Here is a 20845-nt window from a genome sequence, read left to right as displayed (position 1 = left end):
TCATTTTCCTCTTTTTCTCTTCTTGTCCCCTTCTTGGGCTAAATTTGCTAAGAATGCCTTTTTGGACCTAATTATGTCATTTCAAGGATAATTAGCTAAGTATAGGTCATTTTTTATTAAATAGGCCATTTTGGAGCTAACTAAGCTAATTATGTCATTTCGTAGGATAATTAGCCAATTTAGCCTCTCTTGGATGAGTCTAAGCTACGTAGAAGAAGAGATAGAGAAGAAGAAGTAAAATAAGGAGGAGGAGGAGGAGGAGGAGGGGGAGCAGAAGAGGAAGGAAGAGGAGAAGAAGAAGAAAAGAAGAAGGAGAAGAAGAAGGAGAAGGAGGAAGAAGGAGGAAGAAGAAGGAGAAGGAGGAGCTCCTTCTCCTTCTCCTCCTTCTTCTCTTTCTTCTTCTCCTCCTCCCTCTCCTCCTTCTTCTTCTCCTCATTTTCCTCTTGCTTCCTTTCATTTTTCCTCTTTTTCTCTTCTTGTCCCCTTCTTCGGGCTAAATTGGCTAAGAATGCCTTTTTGGAGCTAATTATGTCATTTCGAGGATAATTAGCTAAGTATAGGTCATTTTTTATTAAATAGGCCATTTTGGAGCTAACTAAGCTAATTATGTCATTTCGTAGGATAATTAGCCAATTTAGCCTTTCTTGGATGAGTCTAAGCTACGTAGAAGAAGAGATAGAGAAGAAGAAGTAAAATAAGGAGGAGGAGGAGGAGGAGGAGGGGGAGGAGAAGAAGAAGGAAGAGGAGAAGAAGAAGAAAAGAAGAAGGAGAAGAAGAAGGAGAAGGAGGAAGAAGGAGGAAGAAGAAGGAGAAGGAGGAGCTCCTTCTCCTTCTCCTCCTTCTTCTCCTTCTTCTTCTCCTCCTCCCTCTCCTCCTTCTTCTTCTCCTCATTTTCCTCTTCCTTCCTTTCATTTTTCCTCTTTTTCTCTTCTTGTCCCCTTCTTCGGGCTAAATTGGCTAAGAATGCCTTTTTGGAGCTAATTATGTCATTTCAAGGATAATTAGCTAAGTATAGGTCATTTTTTATTAAATAGGCCATTTTGGAGCTAACTAAGCTAATTATGTCATTTCGTAGGATAATTAGCCAATTTAGCCTTTCTTGGATGAGTCTAAGCTACGTAGAAGAAGAGATAGAGAAGAAGAAGTAAAATAAGGAGGAGGAGGAGGAGGAGGAGGAGAAGAAGGAAGAGGAGAAGAAGAAGAAAAGAAGAAGGAGAAGGAGAAGAAGAAGGAGAAGGAGAAGGAGGAAGAAGGAGGAAAAAGAAGGAGAAGGAGGAGCTCCTTCTCCTTCTCCTCCTTCTTCTCCTTCTTCTCCTTCTTCTTCTCCTCCTCCCTCTCCTCCTTCTTCTTCTCCTCATTTTTCCTCTTCCTTCCTTTCATTTTCCTCTTTTTCTCTTCTTGTCCCCTTCTTCGGGCTAAATTGGCTAAGAATGCCTTTTTGGAGCTAATTATGTCATTTCGAGGATAATTAGCTAAGTATAGGTCATTTTTTTTTATTAAATAGGCCATTTTGGTGCTAACTAAGCTAATTATGTCATTTCGTAGGACAATTACCCAATTTAGCCTTTCTTGGATGAGTCTAAGCTACGTAGAAGAAGAGATAGAGAAGAAGAAGTAAAATAGGGAGGAGGAGGAGGAGGAGGAGGAGAAGAAGAAGGAAGAGGAGAAGAAGAAGAAAAGAAGAAGGAGAAGGAGAATTAGAAGGAGAAGGAGAAGGAGGAAGGAGGAAGAAGAAGGAGAAGGAGGAGCTCCTTCTCCTTCTCCTCCTTCTTCTCCTGCTTCTCCTTCTTCTTCTGCTCCTCCCTCTCCTCCTTCTTCTTCTCCTCATTTTTCCTCTTCCTTCCTTTCATTTTCCTCATTTTCTCTTCTTGTCCCCTTCTTCGGGCTAAATTGGCTAAGAATGCCTTTTCGGAGCTAATTATGTCATTTCGAGGATAATTAGCTAAGTATAGGTCATTTTTTATTAAATAGGCCATTTTGGAGCTAACTAAGCTAATTATGTCATTTCATAGGATAATTAGCCAATTTAGCCTTTCTTGGATAAGTCTAAGCTACGTAGAAGAAGAGATAGAGAAGAAGAAGTAAAATAAGGAGGAGGAGGAGGAGGAGGAGGAGAAGAAGAAGGAAGAGGAGAAGAAGAAGAAAAGAAGAAGGAGAAGGAGAAGAAGAAGGAGAAGGAGAAGGAGGAAGAAGAAGGAGAAGGAGGAGCTCCTTCTCCTTCTCCTCCTTCTTCTCCTTCTTCTCCTTCTTCTTCTCCTCCTCCCTCTCCTCCTTCTTCTTCTCCTCATTTTTCCTCTTCCTTCCTTTCATTTTCCTCTTTTTCTCTTCTTGTCCCCTTCTTCGGGCTAAATTGGCTAATAATGCCTTTTTGGAGTTAATTATGTCATTTCGAGGATAATTAGCTAAGTATAGGTCATTTTTTATTAAATAGGCCATTTTGGAGCTAACTAAGCTAATTATGTCATTGGATGGAAGTCTAGCTATTTTGGAGCTAACTAAGCTAATTATGTCATTAGATGGAAGTCTAGCTATTTTGGAGCTAACTAAGCTAATTATGTCATTAGATGGAAGTCTAGCTATTTTTTATTAAAACATTAGAAATAACATACCTAAGTTAGGGTGAAGCACGGTGGCTCTGGCTTGTTTCACCTGGAGAAGGCTGCCCTGGAGAAGGCTCGACTGTAGAAGGGTCGTGCGATGCATTTCGGGACATATTCTGCACCAAACATCGTTTGCAATGTGTAGTTAGCATGAGGACACTCTTAAGATCACTCCACTGAAATGAAACTCACCGTCCCCGCCACGTTAATGACTGGCATCGGCGGAGGGACTTGGCCGTTCTTCTCGCACATAGGCTGTACATTTGGTTTCGACAGGTCAAACTTTTTATTTATTAATGAAACGGACATTCAAATGCAAGATTTGAAATAACATGAAGAAGAAACTTACCACGAATAGCTCGTATATGGCCCTGGCAGACGCTTCATTCCGTGCCCTCTCCGCCTCCACCAATGCAGTCGTCCTCTCCTCCAGCTCCCTAATTTTCTTATCCTTCTCCGCCATAGCCGCCTGCATTGCCGCTCTCTCTTTCTGAATAGCAGCCTGCAACACAACTCATTGTTAGCAATGTAATCATATTGGTTCCAATGCACAACATAATGCGGAAAGATAGTTGAGTCCATTAAACTAACCTCGATGGCGAGCTCGACTGGCCGTGGACGACGTGTTATCTCCGGACAAGAGCTCGTTTGGCGTGCCTTTATCTGCCGGAGAGTGCTAGGACAACGTATAAGGCCGTCTCCAATGGCGATCGAGCCATGGGGCCTCCCGTTGCCAGCTATCATCACCAGCTCTGGATCAATAGGCCCCTCGCTCGGGTTAAAGTCCTCCCCTTTCCTCGCCTTCCCGTGATCTCTGTACTTCACGAGCTTGTCGTGGGAGGAGATGTTGGTGAAGTTTTCTGGATGCTCGAGGTCAGACTCAGAGAATGCCTTGACCTTCTTGTACGAGGCAGTATGGGCCATCGTATACAGGTCGTACATCTGTGGCGCCTCCGTCTTATTGTGACGCGCCTAAAAGAGAGAGAGCAGAAAATTGTATTGGTAAAGGGCTCAAGATAGCATTAAGAATGAATTGCATGAGGCATGAAGCAAACCATTTTCTCGCCAAATTGGATTAAGTTGACGCTCCCTTGATGGTGTGGCACGCCAACCATTTTGCCACGCCTTTCGTTGGCGTTGTTGTGGCTGGTCTCCCACGTTTTGGAGCACCACTGATCCACCAAGGCCTCCCAACAATCCATCTTATCCACACACCATCTCGGGGGCACCTAAGTTAATAAAGAGAAATTTGAGTGCGTAAGAACCAAATCAAGGAAACTAACTACAAAGCCTTAATAATATGTAATTACCTTCATGTAATGCTCCTTCTCCATCTTAGCATCACGGCACTTCGCCTTATCAATCCTAATACGCCGCGTGGCATAGTAGTCTCGAACAGCCTGCACCCGAGCCTCGTGCCGAAAGTTTTGAAGTAGGCGGCGACATTCGGTTTCGATAACCTTTGCCGCATCGTCCTCGTATCCCTCCTCACACCTGTAGAAGGTTTGCAAACGAGACAACACCGATTAGTACAATAAATAGCTATGCTTAATTTATAATTGTGTGAAAGAGAAATTACCCAGAACTTTCGGATCACCATGTCCGCCCTCGTGTCACACAAAACACCGTCGATCTTCACCTCCGGCGGGGCCGGGGCACCCAAGTAGTGCTCCCAGGTCATCCCTACCTCTCGCTCCCGACCGGGCAACGTAACAAACCCTGGGAAGTTTTGACGGCAAAGAACACCAAAGACGCTGTTGGGCTTGCGGACACCCTTGGCAACAATCCAACCCCTACAGTATGACAAATTGAAGCCAAAACATTAGATATTTGAGAAAACGCGAAGGCAAAAGGTTAAATAAGAGTAAATTAACTTACTTGTCCCCATTTGGCCTAATCGACCACCTCTGCTCGGGGGTCGCTGGCACGAGCGGGAGCCCCGAACTACCACATTGGTAGACGGTATCCTCCTCACCCAGCTCCTTGTCGCTACCAGCATGGCCAGTTGGCTCAGGCCCGGTATCCCACTGGGTCTCTTGGGACGTACCCTCATCCCTGCTGTGCTCCGCAGTCGTCTGGAAGGAAGCCTCTGGGACACGAGTCTCGTGGGTCGAAGGCTCGTCGACCTGAGGCTCGTCGACCCGAGGCTCGTGAACCGGAGACAGTGTAGCCCTCACCTCAGACGAATCCACCCTAGAAGTCCTCCTGTGCTCAGGTGAATCAGCTTGGGGTGGTGGCGGAGACCGTGTAGCCCTACCTCTCCCGCGACCACGTGTACCTTTAGTACAACATAAATACCAACATGAGTAATAAAATGTATATAAATACCAATATGCATACAACATGAGTACAACATAAATACCAACATGAATACAACGTGTATCTTTAGTGCCTCTCGGCTTCGCGGGTGGTCGACCTCCTCTCACGGGGGGTGCTCCTTGCATAGTAGAGAGCAACACCCTCCGAAGATGCGAGGCAGGAATGGAAGTACCCATCCCATCACCCGCCGACGAAGAAGCAGCCGCAGCGTGCTTTCGACCCTTTCCCACCATCTTTCAACACCTGTCATGACAAAGAGTAAATGAAATTAGTACAACATAAATACCAACATGACTAATAAAAATTGAATACCTAACATGAACTCAAAACTTATATATAGTATAATAGTTGAATACCTGACATGAACTAATAACAATCATCCTCGTCTATATATGCTTCGGGGTCAATAAATGCAACATGATCATCACTATCATCAATAAATGCATCATCATCATCACTATCTAGAAGAACATGTGGAAGGCCAAAATTATGTAATCGGTCAAGAAGTGACAAGTCATCCGCAGCAGTAACCTCTTCTTCTTCCAGCTCTTCCTGTTCGGGCTCAGGGGTTAAGACGGATTCACTGTCGCTGTCTACTTCAATGTTCTGGGGTGAAGTAGAGCGGTTCTTGAAACGTTTCTTGGACATACGTGTTTCTTGGAAGAATTCTCCTTCATATGTGTCTGGGTTAATGTGAGGTTCGTAATCCTCTTCATTGAGGGTAGGTGGTCTAAAATGTGGTGGCACTTCATAAACGACATCCCAACCTTTGAGATTTGGATCAGTTTGGCAGGCCCACGGTAGATAGAAAACTTGTGTCGCCTGTTGAGCCGTAATATAGACATCGGGAACATCTAAGTGGGTGTTTTGGTTGATTTCGACTAGTCCTATATGTTCATGAGTCCTTCTAGTCTCCCTCGGCTCAAACCAATAACATTTGAAGACTACGACGGTCGGTGGGTTTTCACCATAGAATAGAAGTTCATAAATTGCTTCAACCGTTCCATAATACTCGGTGTCTCCTTCGCCGATAGCAGAGACAGAACAATTTGTAGTCTTTAGGTCGGGCATAGATAGCTCTTTGCCAAAGGTACGAAAGTGATACCCGTTGATGTTGTATTTGTCAAATGAACGGACCTTATAGTCAAAACCATTAGCGACTTGTCTCAACTCGGCGTCCATAGACTCTGCATCAGCCTACAAGTTTAATACAAAAGAATGGATGCATTAGCCGCAAATTAGACCAATAAATCAAATGGGCCCTTAATGGTAATTAATTACCCTTTGTTTGAACCAAGAGATGAAACCAGGATAGTCGCCTCCATGCTTTGCGAGAAGCTCATACTCTTCGACGGAATCCTTTTCGATGACCGCTCCATCCGAGAATTCGGCGACGTATCGACTATATCAAATATCCGGGAATAAGAGTAGTTCAAAGCAATTAGAAGTTGCGGAACAATAAATTAACGAGAACTTACTCGATGTACGGCCGCACTTCTGTTAGGTTGGTGAAGATATACAATGAAATGGTCCGCCATTCTTCGACATCCAATGATTTCCCTTTCGAAGCACCGGATGGTGCGAGCTTACCTTTGAATAGGCTGAGGTTGGATCGAACTTTTTCTCGATCGCCATCATTGTACCGAGGCTTCGGGTTATGCAAATGACGATTTTTGGCTTCGTAGTGTGCTGTCACGAAGTTTGCCGCCTCCTCAGTAATGAATGCCTCGGCCATCGATGCTTCAATTCTACGTTTATTTTTACACTTAGCTCGAAGCGTCTTCTGCATCCTCTCAGTTGAGTAGCACCATCGATTTTGAACGGGCCCCCCATTCTTGCCTCGGTCGGGAGATGCAAAATCAAATGTTGCATTGGATTAAAGAAGCCCGGTGGAAAGATCTTTTCAAATTTGCAGACCAACTCCGGCGCCAACTCTTCCATTTCATCTAGCACGCGAGGCGATAGTTCTTTCGCACAAAGAGAACAGAAGAAATAGCTCAGCTCTGCCAGTACTAGCCATTCATCCTCAGGGATAAAGCCACGCAACATCACCGGCATTACCCGCTCAATCCATATGTGCCAATCATGACTCTTGAGCCCAAATATTTTCAATTTCTCAAGACTCGCTCCCCTCTTTAGATTCGCAGCATACCCATCGGGGAACATCAACCGCATTTTCACCCACAATAGCATTTCCCTCATAGCTGGCCTTTCAAGATTGAACCATGCCTTTGGCTTCGCTATGCTTTGCTTTCCTTTCCGTTGTCGCAAGTTTTGCAACGGTCTATCACATAGAGCCTCCAGGTCGATTCTAGGCTTAGGATTATCTTTTGACTTCCCCTCTATGCCGAACAATGTACCAAAAATGGCCTCCGCAATATTCTTTTCAGTGTGCATCACGTCAATGTTGTGTGGGCAAAGGAGGTCTTTGAAGTAAGGGAGATCCCATAAGCATGACTTGTGAGTCCAGGCGTGTTCCGTATTATACCCTTTGAAGTATTCTGGACGCAAAGGATCAGGCTCAAGAGCGTTTAACTGATCAAGGGTTTGTTGGCCTGTCAACGCAGCTGGTGCAGTGTTTTTGACAACTCTACCTTTGATGAAATTCTTCTTGTCTTTTCTGAACTTATGGCCCGGATCCAGGAATTGTCTATGCATGTCGAAGCAAGAATACTTGCGACTAGCCTGCAACCAACGGAACTGAAGAGCTGCCTTGCATGTGGTGCACGGGAACCTTCCATGCACACACCAGCCAGCGAATAGCGCAAACGCCAGATAATCATGCGTCGAGTACATGTACCACACATGCATTTTGAAATTTGTTTTGGTAGCCGCGTCGTAGGTCTTGATCCCATTATCCCAGGCTTCTTGCAACTCATCCTTAAGCGGCTGCATGTACACATTCATATTCTTCCCCGGATAGTTGGGCCCTGGAATTATCAACGTCAGGAAAATGTTCTTTCTTTTCATAATCTCTCCGGGTGGCAAATTTAGTGGAATGACAAATACAGGCCAACAACTGTATTGTGCTGCCATCATACCATACACATTGAACCCATCCGTGCTGATGGCAACTCTAGGTTGCCTTGGATCTTCCGATTTATCCTTATGTAATGCATCGAAGTGCCTCCACGCAAAACCATCTGAAGTGTGTACCAGCATCTTGTTCCCATCCGCATCTAGTTCGGTTCTTTTGCCCAATTTGTGCCATGTCATCTGTCTGGCCGTCTCTTCGACCATGAAAAGACGTTGAAGTCTTGGTACGATTGGCAGATATCGAAGAACACTAATGGGGATTTTGGTCTGATTCTTCTCACCCATGCCGTTGTCTACCACAATATACCTGGAAGAATTGCAAATGGGGCAATAGTTCAAGGCCGCATACTCAAGCCTAAATAAGGCACATCCATTCTCACAGGCATTTATCTTCTCATAGGGCATCTTAAGTACACGGAGGATTTTCTCTGACTGGTACAGGTTTGCAGGCAGTACATGGCCTTTGGGTAGAAAGCGTCCAAATATCGTCATCATCGCGTCGTAGCATTCTCTGCCTAGGTTGAATTGAGCCTTCAGAGCCATTACTTGCGCGATGGCATCCAGCTGACAAAGCTCAGTCTGCTCGTGGAGAGGACATTTTGAAGACTCCAGCATTTCATAGAAGGCCTTTGCAGATTCCTCCATCTCATCGTCCGAATCACGAGCATCATCAAAGTCTTGCACCATGTTTTCAATCCCGGTACCATGCTCATCGGTGCGACGACGAATCACCTCAGCTCTGGCACGTTGGTCAGACTCACCATGAAAAGTCCACACCGTATAATTAGGCGTAAAACCCCACTTCTGCAGGTGTTTACCCATTTCAAACTCTGTCTGCTTTTTCCAGTTGTCGCAGTTGGGACAGGGGCACCATGTTTTATGCTGGCCATTTGCAAATGCGGCTCTCACAAACCCCCTGGTTTTTGTTAACCATTCATGGGTCATGTCTTTCTGACTAGGGTGACCAGTGTACATCCAAGCACGATCACTCATGTTGCCTAGCTACCTATGGGGGCACAAGAAATAAGTATATAATTCATCATCTATATTCATACGCTAATCAAGTTTGTCGGTTTTATTACGTCCATGCAACCTACACGCTAATAGTAAAGATAGGTCCTAATCCCACCCGAGTATGTGTAGAATGGGTTCGTTTTCCCATGCTCTACTCCAGATGCGACGCAGAATTTCGACAACACCTCCCCGCTGTTCTCCTGATACACGTCTCGGCAATAAGCAGAGAGGATGTGTACCCGGAGAACAACAGGGGAGGCACTAACGAAATTCCGCATCGGATCCGGAGCACAGCATACGGGAAAACAAACCCAATCTACACATACTCGGGCTGTCCATGGATAATGTTGGACAATTCGAAAGGATGGCGGTTATAAATATGCAAAGAAATGCATATTTATAGATGTCGCCCTTTCGAATGGGAGACGCATATTGGTCACGCATACTCTTGAGTGAAGAAACCTATAGCTAGCAAGTTTCATCGGCACGAAGACCGGGACAGAGCAAATTAAGGGGGTAGGAGGAGAAGTCATTTGTGCTCACCAACAACGCAAGGGCGGAGCTCGTCCAACGCACGTGGAGGTCGTCGAACAACTGCACATTGAAATTCACCCGATCAACACAAATATGATGTTTTTATAATTAACATAACTATATGACCTAACTCATAACTATGTGGGTCAGTGTCATCAGGGGTCGAAGGTCACTGGCGTCGGGGATTGGGGTCTTTTCGGTCAACAAGAGGCCGAAGAGGTGTCGGGGCTCGGGGGTTGGGGGTCAGTGGCGTCGCGGGTCGGGGTAGGGGGTCGGGGGTCGAGGGTGAGTGTTGTCGGGGGTCGGGGGTCGGGGGTCGAGGGTCAGTGGCGTCGGGCGTCGGGGGTCGGGGGTCAGTGGCGTCGGGGGTCGGGGGTCGAGGGTCAGTGGCGTCGGGCGTCGGGGATCGGGGGTCAGTGGCGTCGGGGGTTGGTGGTCTCGGGTCGAGGGTCAGTGGCGTCGGGCGTCGGGGATCGGGGGTCAGTGGCGTCGGGGGTCAGGGTCGGGGGTCGGGGGTCGAGGGTGACTGTTGTCGGAGGTCGTCGAACAACTGCACATTGAAATTCACACGATTAACACAAATTTGATGTTTTTATAATTAACATAACTATGTGACCTAACTCATAACTATGTGGCTCAGTGTCGTCGGGGGTTGAAGGTCACTAGCGTTGGGGGTTGGGGTCTTTTCGGTCAACAAGAGGCCAAAGAGGTGTCCGGGCTCGGGAGTTGGGGGTCAGTGGCGTCACGGTCGGGGTAGGGGGTCGGGGGTCGAGGGTGAGTGGCGTCGGGGGTCAGGGGTCAGTGGCGTCGGGGGTCGGGGGGTCGGGGGTTCGCGTACTACGGCATCTCCTCCAACTTCATCAGCTACCTGACCGGCCCACTCGGGGAGAGCACGGCCGCCGCCTCCGCCGTCAACGCATGGTCCGGCGCCGCGTCCATGTTTCAAAATTTCATTGTTTTGTCCGGTGGAAGCACACACACACCACAACATAGTGCTTCCCACGTCGCTGTGCTCATGAATCAGCTGGACCGGGTCGATCTTTTTTTTTGGGAGCGTACCAGGTCGATCTTCGAAGATAAAATAATGTGCTCAACCCTAAACCTTTTTCTTTTCTAATGACACCAATTTTTTCTTGAAACACATCATCAGTACTCCCGAGTCAAAAAAATATATTGTTTTTTAGCCATTCCGATGAAGAGGTACTATGAGAAAAAATATTTTTCGTACATAATAAGTGTCACATGTGTGACACAGAACAGATCGGCGTTTTCAAACTACAAATACCATTAAATAGAAACAAAACCAAAAAAACACATCATGCTTGACAACTAATGTTATCATCCTCGTGTCATTAATTTTACCATAAACAATTAGCATATATAGTATAACCTAACAAACTAATTACCACAAACTAATTACCATGAACCTAAAAATGACAAAAGAGAAAATAACAAAAAAAACAGAAATAAATTTACCTAGGGAGGAAGGGCGGTGCAGGGAGGAGGGGCGGCGCAGGGAGGAGGCGCAGGGAGGAGGGGTGCCGCAGGGAGGAGGGGCGCCGCAGGAGGGGCGGTGTAGGAGGGGCGGTGCAGGGTGGGGGAGGCGCCGGGAGGGGCAGGCGCCAGGGGAGTGGGCGGCGCACGGAGGAGGGCCGGCGCAGGGAGGAGGGGCGGCGCGGGGCAGGGAGGATGGGCGACGCGGGGCAGCGGCGCAGGGCAGACGGCGGCGCTGGGCAGGGAGGAGGGGCGACGCGGGGCAGCGGCGCAGGGCAGGCGGCGGCGCGGGGCAGGGAGGAGGGGCGACGCGGGGCAGCGGCGCAGGGCAGGCGGCGGCGTGGGGCAGGGAGGAGGGGCGACGCGGGGCAGCGGCGCAGGGCAGGCGGCGGCGCGGTGAGGGATTCGAGCAACGGGTGGGCTACGTGGGAAGGGTTGGAGGGGGGCGGGCGTGCGTGTGTACGTGGCAAGGCTGTCGCGCCTTTGCCGTCCACTGCGCTCCTAGGTCGTCTTCTATGCCTTAGCCGTAGACTCTAAAGTTTGCCATGCTGAGTACCGCACCTGATGTGTGCCTTGCAGCAAGTCTGTTGAGAGGTACAGAGAGTGATCCATGATTGAATCACTAGCAGCGGTCAAAATTTATCCTTAGCAACTGATGGACTAAGGAATTTTTCTCGATTATGGAGGTGGTTAAAGAGTTCGTCGTAAATGGTTACGTCGATGTAAGCTTTGACACTAATCCGAATAACTATGAGTAGTGAAACGGATTCGTATAGTAGAGTAGATATTTGGAGTATTTCTGAATAGCACATAGTAACAACATCTATAAGGTGACATAAAGATTTGTAAAGAACACACGGATCTGAAAATTTCAGAACCGTCGACTAAAACCTCTCTCATGAGCAAGACGTGATCAGACCCCATAACTATATGGGTGTTGGATTCGTTGGAATCACATGGTGATGTGAACTATATTATTGACTCTAGTGCAATAGGGAGACTATTGGAAATATGCCCTAGAGGCAATAATAAATTAGTTATTATTATATTTCTTTGTTCATGATAATCGTTTATTATCCATGCTATAATTGTATTGATTGGAAACACAGTGCATGTGTCCATACATAGACAAAACACTGTCCCTAGTAAGCTTCTAGTTGACTAGCTCGTTGATCAAAGATGGTCAAGGTTTCCTGACCATAGGCAAGTGTTGTCACTTGATAACGGGATCACATCATTAGGAGAATCATGTGATGGACTAGACCCAAACTAATAGACGTAGCATGTTGATCGTGTCATTTTGTTGCTACTGTTTTCTGCATGTCAAGTATTTGTTCCTATGACCATGAGATCATATAACTCAGTGACACCGGAGGAATGCTTTGTGTGTATCAAACGTCGCAACGTAACTGGGTGACTATAAAGATGCTCTACAGGTATCTCCGAAGGTGTTAGTTGAGCTAGTATGGATCGAGACTGGGATTTGTCACTCCGTGTGACGGAGAGGTATCTCGGGGCCCACTCGATAATACAACATCACACACAAGCCTTGCAAGCAATGTGACTTAGTGTAAGTTGCGGGATCTTGTATTACGGAACGAGTAAAGAGACTTGCCGGTAAACGAGATTGAAATAGGTATGCGGATACTGACGATCGAATCTCGGGCAAGTAACATACCGAAGGACAAAGGGAATGACATACGGGATTATATGAATCCTTGGCACTGAGGTTCAAACGATAAGATCTTCTTAGAATATGTAGGATCCAACATGGGCATCCAGGTCCCGCTATTGGATATTGACCGAGGAGTGTCTCGGGTCATGTCTACATAGTTCTCGAACCCGCAGGGTCTGCACACTTAAGGTTCGACGTTGTTTTATGCGTATTTGAGTTATATGGTTGGTTACCGAATGTTGTTCGGAGTCCCGGATGAGATCATGGATGTCACGAGGGTTTCCGGAATGGTCCGGAAACGAAGATTGATATATAGGATGACCTCATTTGATTATCGGAAGGTTTTCGCAGTTACCGGGAATGTACCGGGAATGACGAATGGGTTCCGGGTGTTCACCGGGGGGGGCACCCACCTCGGGGAAGCCCATAGGCCTTGGGGGTGGCGCACCAGCCCTTAGTGGGCTGGTGGGACAGCCCAAGAAGGCCCTATGCGCCATAGGAAGAAAATCAAAGAGAAAAAAAGGAGGAGGTGGGAAAGGGAAGAAGGACTCCACCTTCCAAACCAAGTTGGATTCGGTTTGGAAGGGGAGTCCTTCCCCCCTTTGGCTCGGCCGACCCCCTTGGGGCTCCTTGAGCCCCAAGGCAAGGCCCCCCTCTCCCACCTATATATATGGAGGTTTTAGGGCTGATTTGAGACAACTTTTGCCACGGCAGCCCGACCACATACCTACACGATATTACCTCTAGATCTCGTTTCTGCGGAGCCCTGCTGAGATAAGATCACCACCAACCTCCGGAGCGCCGTCACGCTGCCGGAGAACTCATCTACCTCTCCGTCTCTCTTGCTGGATCAAGAAGGCCGAGATCATCGTCGAGCTGTACGTGTGTTGAACGCGGACGTGCCGTCCGTTCGGCACTAGATCATGGGACTGATCACGGGACGGTTCGCGGGGTGGATCGAGGGACGTGAGGACGTTCCACTACATCAACCGCGTTTCTTAACGCTTCTGCTGTGCGGTCTACAAGGGTACGTATATCGAACATCCCCTCTCGTAGATGGAAATCACCATGATAGGTCTTCGTGCGCGTAGGAAATATTTTGTTTCCCATGCGACGTTCCCCAACACTACCACCATCCATGAGTACCTTCGATAAGGTATATCCTCCAACTTGAGGAGCCACGACCAACGCTAAGTCGCCGGGATTGTCAACTCTTGGCGGGTGATCCTCCCTACTCCATGATATAGTCTGCTCGGACCAGTGGAGATATCTAGGGAGTGCCGGCTCAGATACACTGTACGCTCGGTGACTCACCTTTTTATCACGCCTGCATGCATTGGTGGTGAAAACATGGTACTGCCCATTGCTTAACTGCTTGGAGTTGTTGCGGAAACCGCCATTGTCATCCTGCCCATGCGGAGCCCCCTGTGGGGGTGGTTGTTGATAGACTCCCGGCGGGTTATACCGTCGTTGGTGATGCACCGGATACTGGCCACTGCTTGGCTGCGAGCCGCCCTGAGCCCCGGGTTCGGGGAAGTCGCCGAAGGGGTTCTGGCATTGATTAGGTGCGCCAAACTGTTCCTGCCGTTGGTCCGAAACTCCCGCATCACGTAACAGTCCTCCCAGGAATGAGTTGCTGGTCCGTTTGCCATGGCGTGGTGAGGGCAGGGTCCCTTGAGTAACTCGTTATAGTTGCGCGACTTTTTTCCACTGTAACTCCTATTCTTCATCTGGCGCTGGTTGCCATTGTTGGCGTTGGTGTTGGCGACTAAGTCCGAAGACTCTTCCCGCTGCCTTCTTTTGCCATTCGCTCCATGATTATGGCGGGCGCGTCCCTGGAACCGGGTATGATTTTTGGATGACTCGCCTTTCCTTGGCGGGTTGGCTTTACCACCATCTTCTCCTGGATCTTTGGTGTCTTTCGCCTCAGTGTACCTAGTGAGGGTGTCCATTAGCTCCCCCATGTCTTGGACCTTTCGCTTGAGTCGTCCCAACTTCTGCACCAAGGGCTCATAGTGGCAGTTCTGCTCCAGGATCAGCATGGCCTGAGCCGCTGTGATACCATCCGACGAATGAATGATTTCTGTGACCCGACGCTTCCAGTGGTGGGCCGACTCATCCGGCCGTTGAACGCAGTCCTGTAAATCGACTATTGTCATCCGGCGCTTGCAGGTCCCTCGGAAGTTTTTGACGAAACGCTCTTTCAATTCAACCCAAGTCTGGATGGAATTGGGGGGCAAGTTCTTTAACCAAGTACGTACCCTCCCTTCGAGCATCATTGTGAAGTATCTGGCACAGACTGCTTCGCTTACATCGAGCATGTCCATGGCGATTTCGTAACTCTCGACCCATGACGCCGGCTCAAGGTCCGTAGTGTAGTTAGGCACCTTTCTTGGTCCTTTAAAATCCTTGGGCATTCGCTCGTTGCGAAGGGCGGGGTCCAAGCATGGCACCCCCGCTTGTTTGTCGCTGCCAACAATAGGTGCTGGGGCGACTTGGGTGTTCGGGTGATCCCGACCTGGCGGGTCTCGGTGATCAGGCGAGTTGACCTGGGGAAAGGGTCGCGGTCCGCTGGTTATGGAGGGCTGGTCCTCTGGTCGACTCCTGGTGCGGCTTGTCTGGGGAGTGGAGTGCAGCCGATCTAGGCTATGTGAGAACTGGGCGTTTTGAACCACCGTCGTCTTCAACATCTCAATGGCGTTCCTTGCTTCTATCTCAGCTGGAGTGTTGCCATGAATCGGAAGGGATTCTAAATGGCGAGTTGCGGCAAGGATGTTGTCCACCGGGTTGGAAAAGTGACCTCGAGGTGTCTGGAATCGAGGAACGCGATCCACAGCTAGCTGAAACGGCGGGTTTGGTGGCTGGCCCGGCCCTCCCCCCGGGGCGTCTCCTGCCCTGGGAGTTCATGGAGTGTCGAACAGGTGGGTCGGGTTGAGATCAGGGGTAAACGACCCTGATGCCTCCGTTGATGGACGGCGTCAGATGCGCGCTGATGCCTTTTTATCCGCTAGTTTTCGGTATTCAAGCGAGCTACCTCAACGGTAATTTGAGCCTGCCGGGTCTCGACCCTGGCGGCTTCCACCTCAACGTCCCGCTGAGATTTTGCCACCCCATCTCTTAGTTTTGTTAGCTCCGTGTTTATCGAGTCCTGGTTTTCTGACGTTATGGGGGTCGCCATGAGCCTTTTATCTCCACCGCTAACTCCACCAAGATCACGGCTGGGCTTCTAGACGTTTCGCCAGCCCCATCTCCGCCTGCCGGGTTTGGCGAGGGCTGAGTTGCCCCTGCCATGTAAGCGGCGATCTGGCGGCGGGTCCGGTCAAGAACCTCGGGGTCCATGGCTAGTGACAAACCCCCAAGGCAGCCCCCATGTAGAGACTGAATTGAATCTGAATCGCCCATGGATGATTCGTCATCAGTGTTGACCGGCGTGGTCTCCTGGGTTGCCGATTGTTCTGGTTCCTCAGATCTCTGTGTGAACCCAACAAAGACCGGACGGGTTAGGTTTGGCGTCGCGACTGGGCGGACGTACCTGGCCAGCTCGACGATGTCGGAGCAGATGTCTGGCTCATGCACAGGCGATCCAACCATGCCGACGAAGACGTTGATCTTGCCGAAGGGGATTCTGTAGCCAGATTCGATCGAATCGGCCTCGGGCCCCCTTAGCAAGTTATTGATGTTGTACTTCCCGCGGCGGCTCCGAGTCATGAGCCCCGCTCCGTAGCTCCCGGACCCTGGTAGGGCTCCGTTTGAGAACTCAACTCCACCGTGCGCAGGCCCCACGGTGGGCGCCAACTGTCGTGGTTTTGTCACGGCAGATGTCCTCGTGAAAGGACTTAGTGTTGGAGCCATCGCACCTTGGTGGCGACTCAAAGGGGTTTATGCGAGTGTGAGACAGAGATTTACCCAGGTTCGCCCCTCGTGAGGAGGTAAAGGCCTACGTCATGCTTGGAGTTTGTATTGATGATGTTTCGATTACAAGGGGGCGTAACTCGCCTGATCTAGCACTCGATGATTTCTAACCTACCCCCTCCTTCCGTGGGACTCGCCTTTATATACAAGTCGAGTCCTTAGGGTTTACAAGAGTCATTTCCTTTACATAAATCATGATTCTTCCGATCTCTAAGTCGCCATGTTTCTAAGACTTGGAGGTCTTCCCTACAATGGACTTTTCCTCGAAGGCCCTGAACCGCCATACGACTCCCGGTCTCGCTGGGCCAAGGCCGGAACCACTTGGAGATGAGTCGCCAGTTTGGGTGACCCGGCCCAACTAGGGCGGGTTACCCAACAGATAATATCCCCAACACCTTTCGTGTTGCCCCGGATAGATCAAGTGATCGACACCACCGCCGGCTGCGAACTGCTGTCATTTATGGATGCTTATTCCGGCTATCATCAAATCAAGCTGGATCTAGCTGATCGCCCGAAGACCTCCTTCATCACGCCCTTCGGGGTCTACTGCTACACCACCATGACGTTCGGACAGAAGAACGCTGGTGCGACATTCCAACGCTGCATGCAGCCGTGCTTACTACCACATATTGGCACAAAGATCCACGTCTATGTGGATGACATCATCGTCAAGACCAAGCAGCACTTCAACCTCCTCGACGACCTGCGGGAGACTTTCGCCAACCTATGCGAGTACAAGATCCGGCTGAACCCGGAGAAGTGCCTCTTTGGGGTTCTAGGTGGCAAGCTTTTGGGGTTCTTTGTGTCTGCTCGCGGCATCGAGGCGAACCCCGAGAAAATCGGCACCATCGAGCGGATGGTGAAGCCGGCTCAAATCCTAGACGTCCAGAAGTTCGCTGGCTGCCTGGCGTCCCTTAGCCGGTTCGTCAGCCGGCTCAGCGAGAAGGCCCTTCCACTCTATCAGCTCATGAAGAAGACGACGAAGTTCGAGTGGAACGACCAGGCGGACGAAGCCTTCTGCGACCTCAAGCGGGTCATCTCGAGCCTGCCAATGTTGGTAGCGCCGACTGAAAGGGAACCCATTCTCATATACATTGCAGTGACCACTCGCGTGGTTAGTGTAGTGCTGGAAGTTGAACGCAAGGAGGAGGGCAAGGAACTGATAGTGCAACGCCCTATGTACTACCTCAGCGAGGTCTTGTCCGCCTCCAAGCAAAACTACCCCCACTACCAAAAAATGTGTTATGGTGTTTACCTTGCCGCAAAGAAGTTGAAGCAATACTTCCAAGAGCATGCCATCACTATGGTGAGCACTGCTCCACTTTCAGAAATCATGGGCAGCCGTGACGCGACTGGCAGGATCGCCAAGTGGTCCATCTCCATGGCTGAATATGACATCCGCTACGAGCCTCGCACTGCCATCAAGTCTCAGGTGGTGGCCGACTTCCTTGTCGACTGGGCTGAAACCCAGTTTGAGCCGCCGCCTCCAGATTCCACTCATTGGCGGATGCACTTCGATGGCTCGAAGATGCGAACTGGTCTGGGAGCCGGAATTGTCTTGACGTCTCCGAAAGGAGACCAGCTCAAGTATGCTCTCCAGATTCACTTCGCCACCTCCAACAACGTCGCCGAGTACAAAGCACTTGCTCACGGCCTCCGGCTCGCCAAGGAGATTGGCGTCCAGAGGCTCCTTTGCTTCAGCGACTCGGACCTTGTGGTGCGGCAAGTATTTGGAGAATGGGACGCCAGGGACGCCAACATGGCAAGCTACGGCTTCCTCATCCAGCAGCTCAGCGACCCTTTCGAGGGTTGCGAGTTTCAGCATGTTACCAGGGCGGACAACGAGGTGGCAGATACATTGGGCAAGATCGACTCCATGAGACAAGCCATTCCAGCCGGCGTCTCCCTCGAGCAACTGCTCAAGCCTTCCATCAAGACGTCTCCATAGTCGGCATCAATTTTCGTGACGGCTGATCCCTCGGTGCAAGCACCATCGGCTACGCCAGCTGCGCCGGCTACAGCTCATGTGTCGGCTGTGCTGGCATTGCCGACTCCAATTGCGGCATCAGCTACAACCACTTTGCCGACTACGACTACTTCGCTGGCTACAACAACAAATCTGTCTCCGCCAAGCCTCGAATCTTGTTGTCTCGACACCCAGTGGGTGGACGTCATGGAGGTAGACGGCGAGCCGGTTGCCACGACGGCATCAGAGACACAGAGTCTCGAGCCCGCGACTGCTTCATCAAGCGCGGGGGCTGCAGAAGCCTCCGACACTCAGGTCGAGATGGAGCCAGCCCTTGTGTCTGCTGTGTCGTGGGCTCAACCCATCCTGGCCTTCCTTCTTTGCGGCGAACTTTCTCAAGAGGAGGCGGGGGCAAGGCAGATCCAGCGCCGATCTGCAGCCTACGCCATCATTAATCGTGAGCTGGTTCAGTGTAGCATGACTGGTGTCTTCCAGCGCTGCATCGAATCAGAAAAGGGGCTGGAAATCCTCAGAGACATTCACCAAGGGGAGTGTAGGCATCATGCCGCCTCTAGAACCCTGGTGGCCAAGGCATTCCGCCATGGATTCTACTGGCCCACGGCCCTCGAGGAGGCCGTGGACATGGTCAACAAATGCGAGGGTTGCCAACGCTTTGGCGCGCAGAGCCACATGCCGCCTTCGGCCCTCAAAACCATCCCCTTGTCATGGCCTTTCGCCGTCTGGGGGTTGGACATGGTGGGGCCATTCAAGACGGCTCGCGGTGGCATGACCCATTGAAAGTGCGTTATATCGACTAGAGGGGGGGTGAATAGGAGATTTTTAGAATTTCATCACTGAGGAAATTCCTTTTGAGGAAATTCCTCACTGATGACTAACTTACAGCGGAAACAGTTAAGGATCAGTTGTGCAATCGTTCACAATAGCAGTATTACAGAGTGAAGATTATGAAAACAGATTGCACAGCAAGCAGGCACGCAGAATACAGATGATGATTTACTCAAGTGAAGAATTTGGGGTTGAGGAAATTCACAGAAAGTCTTCAGCAAATTCTTCAAACAGTCACAGTGAAAGTCATCAACACATAAGACAGAGAATGTAAAGAGTTGAGGAATTAGAACCCGATTCTTGGTGAAGACTGTTGTTGATGACCCAGTTCCAACTGCTGTGACAGTTGTACATCTGGTTTGGAGCGGCTTGGTATTTAAACCAAAGGACACCCAGTCCCGGGACACACAGTCCCTACCGTATTCTCCTTGAGCTAAGGACAGACAGTCCTCGCCCAACACTCGTGGTAAGTCTTCAGGGCAGACTTCCAAACCCTCACAAACTCGGTCACCCGGCGATCCACAATTGACTGCTGGATTGCTCTAGACCATGACGCCTAACCGTCTGGAGGATGCACAGTCCTCAAAGGTAAAAGGCTTCAGTCCCACACAGGAACAACTTCTTCAGTGATGCTCAATCACTAGGTTTGGTTTGTGGTTTCGGTGGGTGGTGTATTTCCTCACTGATGATTTACTCTCGAAAGCTCTGAGGAATTGGGTTGCTCTTATGACAAATGTCAGTTTCTAACGGAGCAGCCAACCAGCTAGTGGTTGTGGGGGGTGGCTATTTATAGCCTGGGAGCATCCCGACATGATTTGACATTAATGCCCTTAAATAATATGACCGTTGGAGTGCATAAGATCAGTGACTTGGCGTGGCTTATCGAAACGGTCGGGACTCTCAACTGTGAGAGTCCTCATGTCACTCATATTCCTCACTTGAGGCTTTTGGTAGGATTTGGCTTGGGTTGAGCATCATGAGGAAATCCATTCCATAGTGTTACTTTGACCCCCTTTAACAGTACGGTGTTCCTATTCATCAAATGCGAAGAAAATAAAATAGAAAGCGAAAATCTTCACGCTTCAATTTCTTCAGAACGATTTTCTTCACGAACCACCGATCTTCTCATTATCAATATCTTCATGAGGAATATCAATTTCATCGCAAATTCTTCGCGATTCATTTCTTCAGCTTCAGACCTATTTCTTCAACTGAAGACATATATTTTTAGGGGTCGATATTCTTCAAATATCTCAAACTCCTCAATGACTTATAGATCCTGTGTACACTCAAAAACACATTAGATACTTAACCTATAAGTCTTCAAACCACCAAAATCACTAAGGGGCACTAGATGCACTTACAATCTCCCCCTTTTTGGTGGTTGATGACAATTAGGTTAAGTCTTCAACAGGGATAAAAAATATGAAGTGTAAATACTCATTTGAG

Source organism: Hordeum vulgare, chromosome 5H (genome assembly GCF_904849725.1).
Source record: "Hordeum vulgare subsp. vulgare chromosome 5H, MorexV3_pseudomolecules_assembly, whole genome shotgun sequence".
Classification (NCBI taxonomy): domain Eukaryota; kingdom Viridiplantae; phylum Streptophyta; class Magnoliopsida; order Poales; family Poaceae; genus Hordeum; species Hordeum vulgare.
This window is presented reverse-complemented; position numbering follows the sequence as displayed.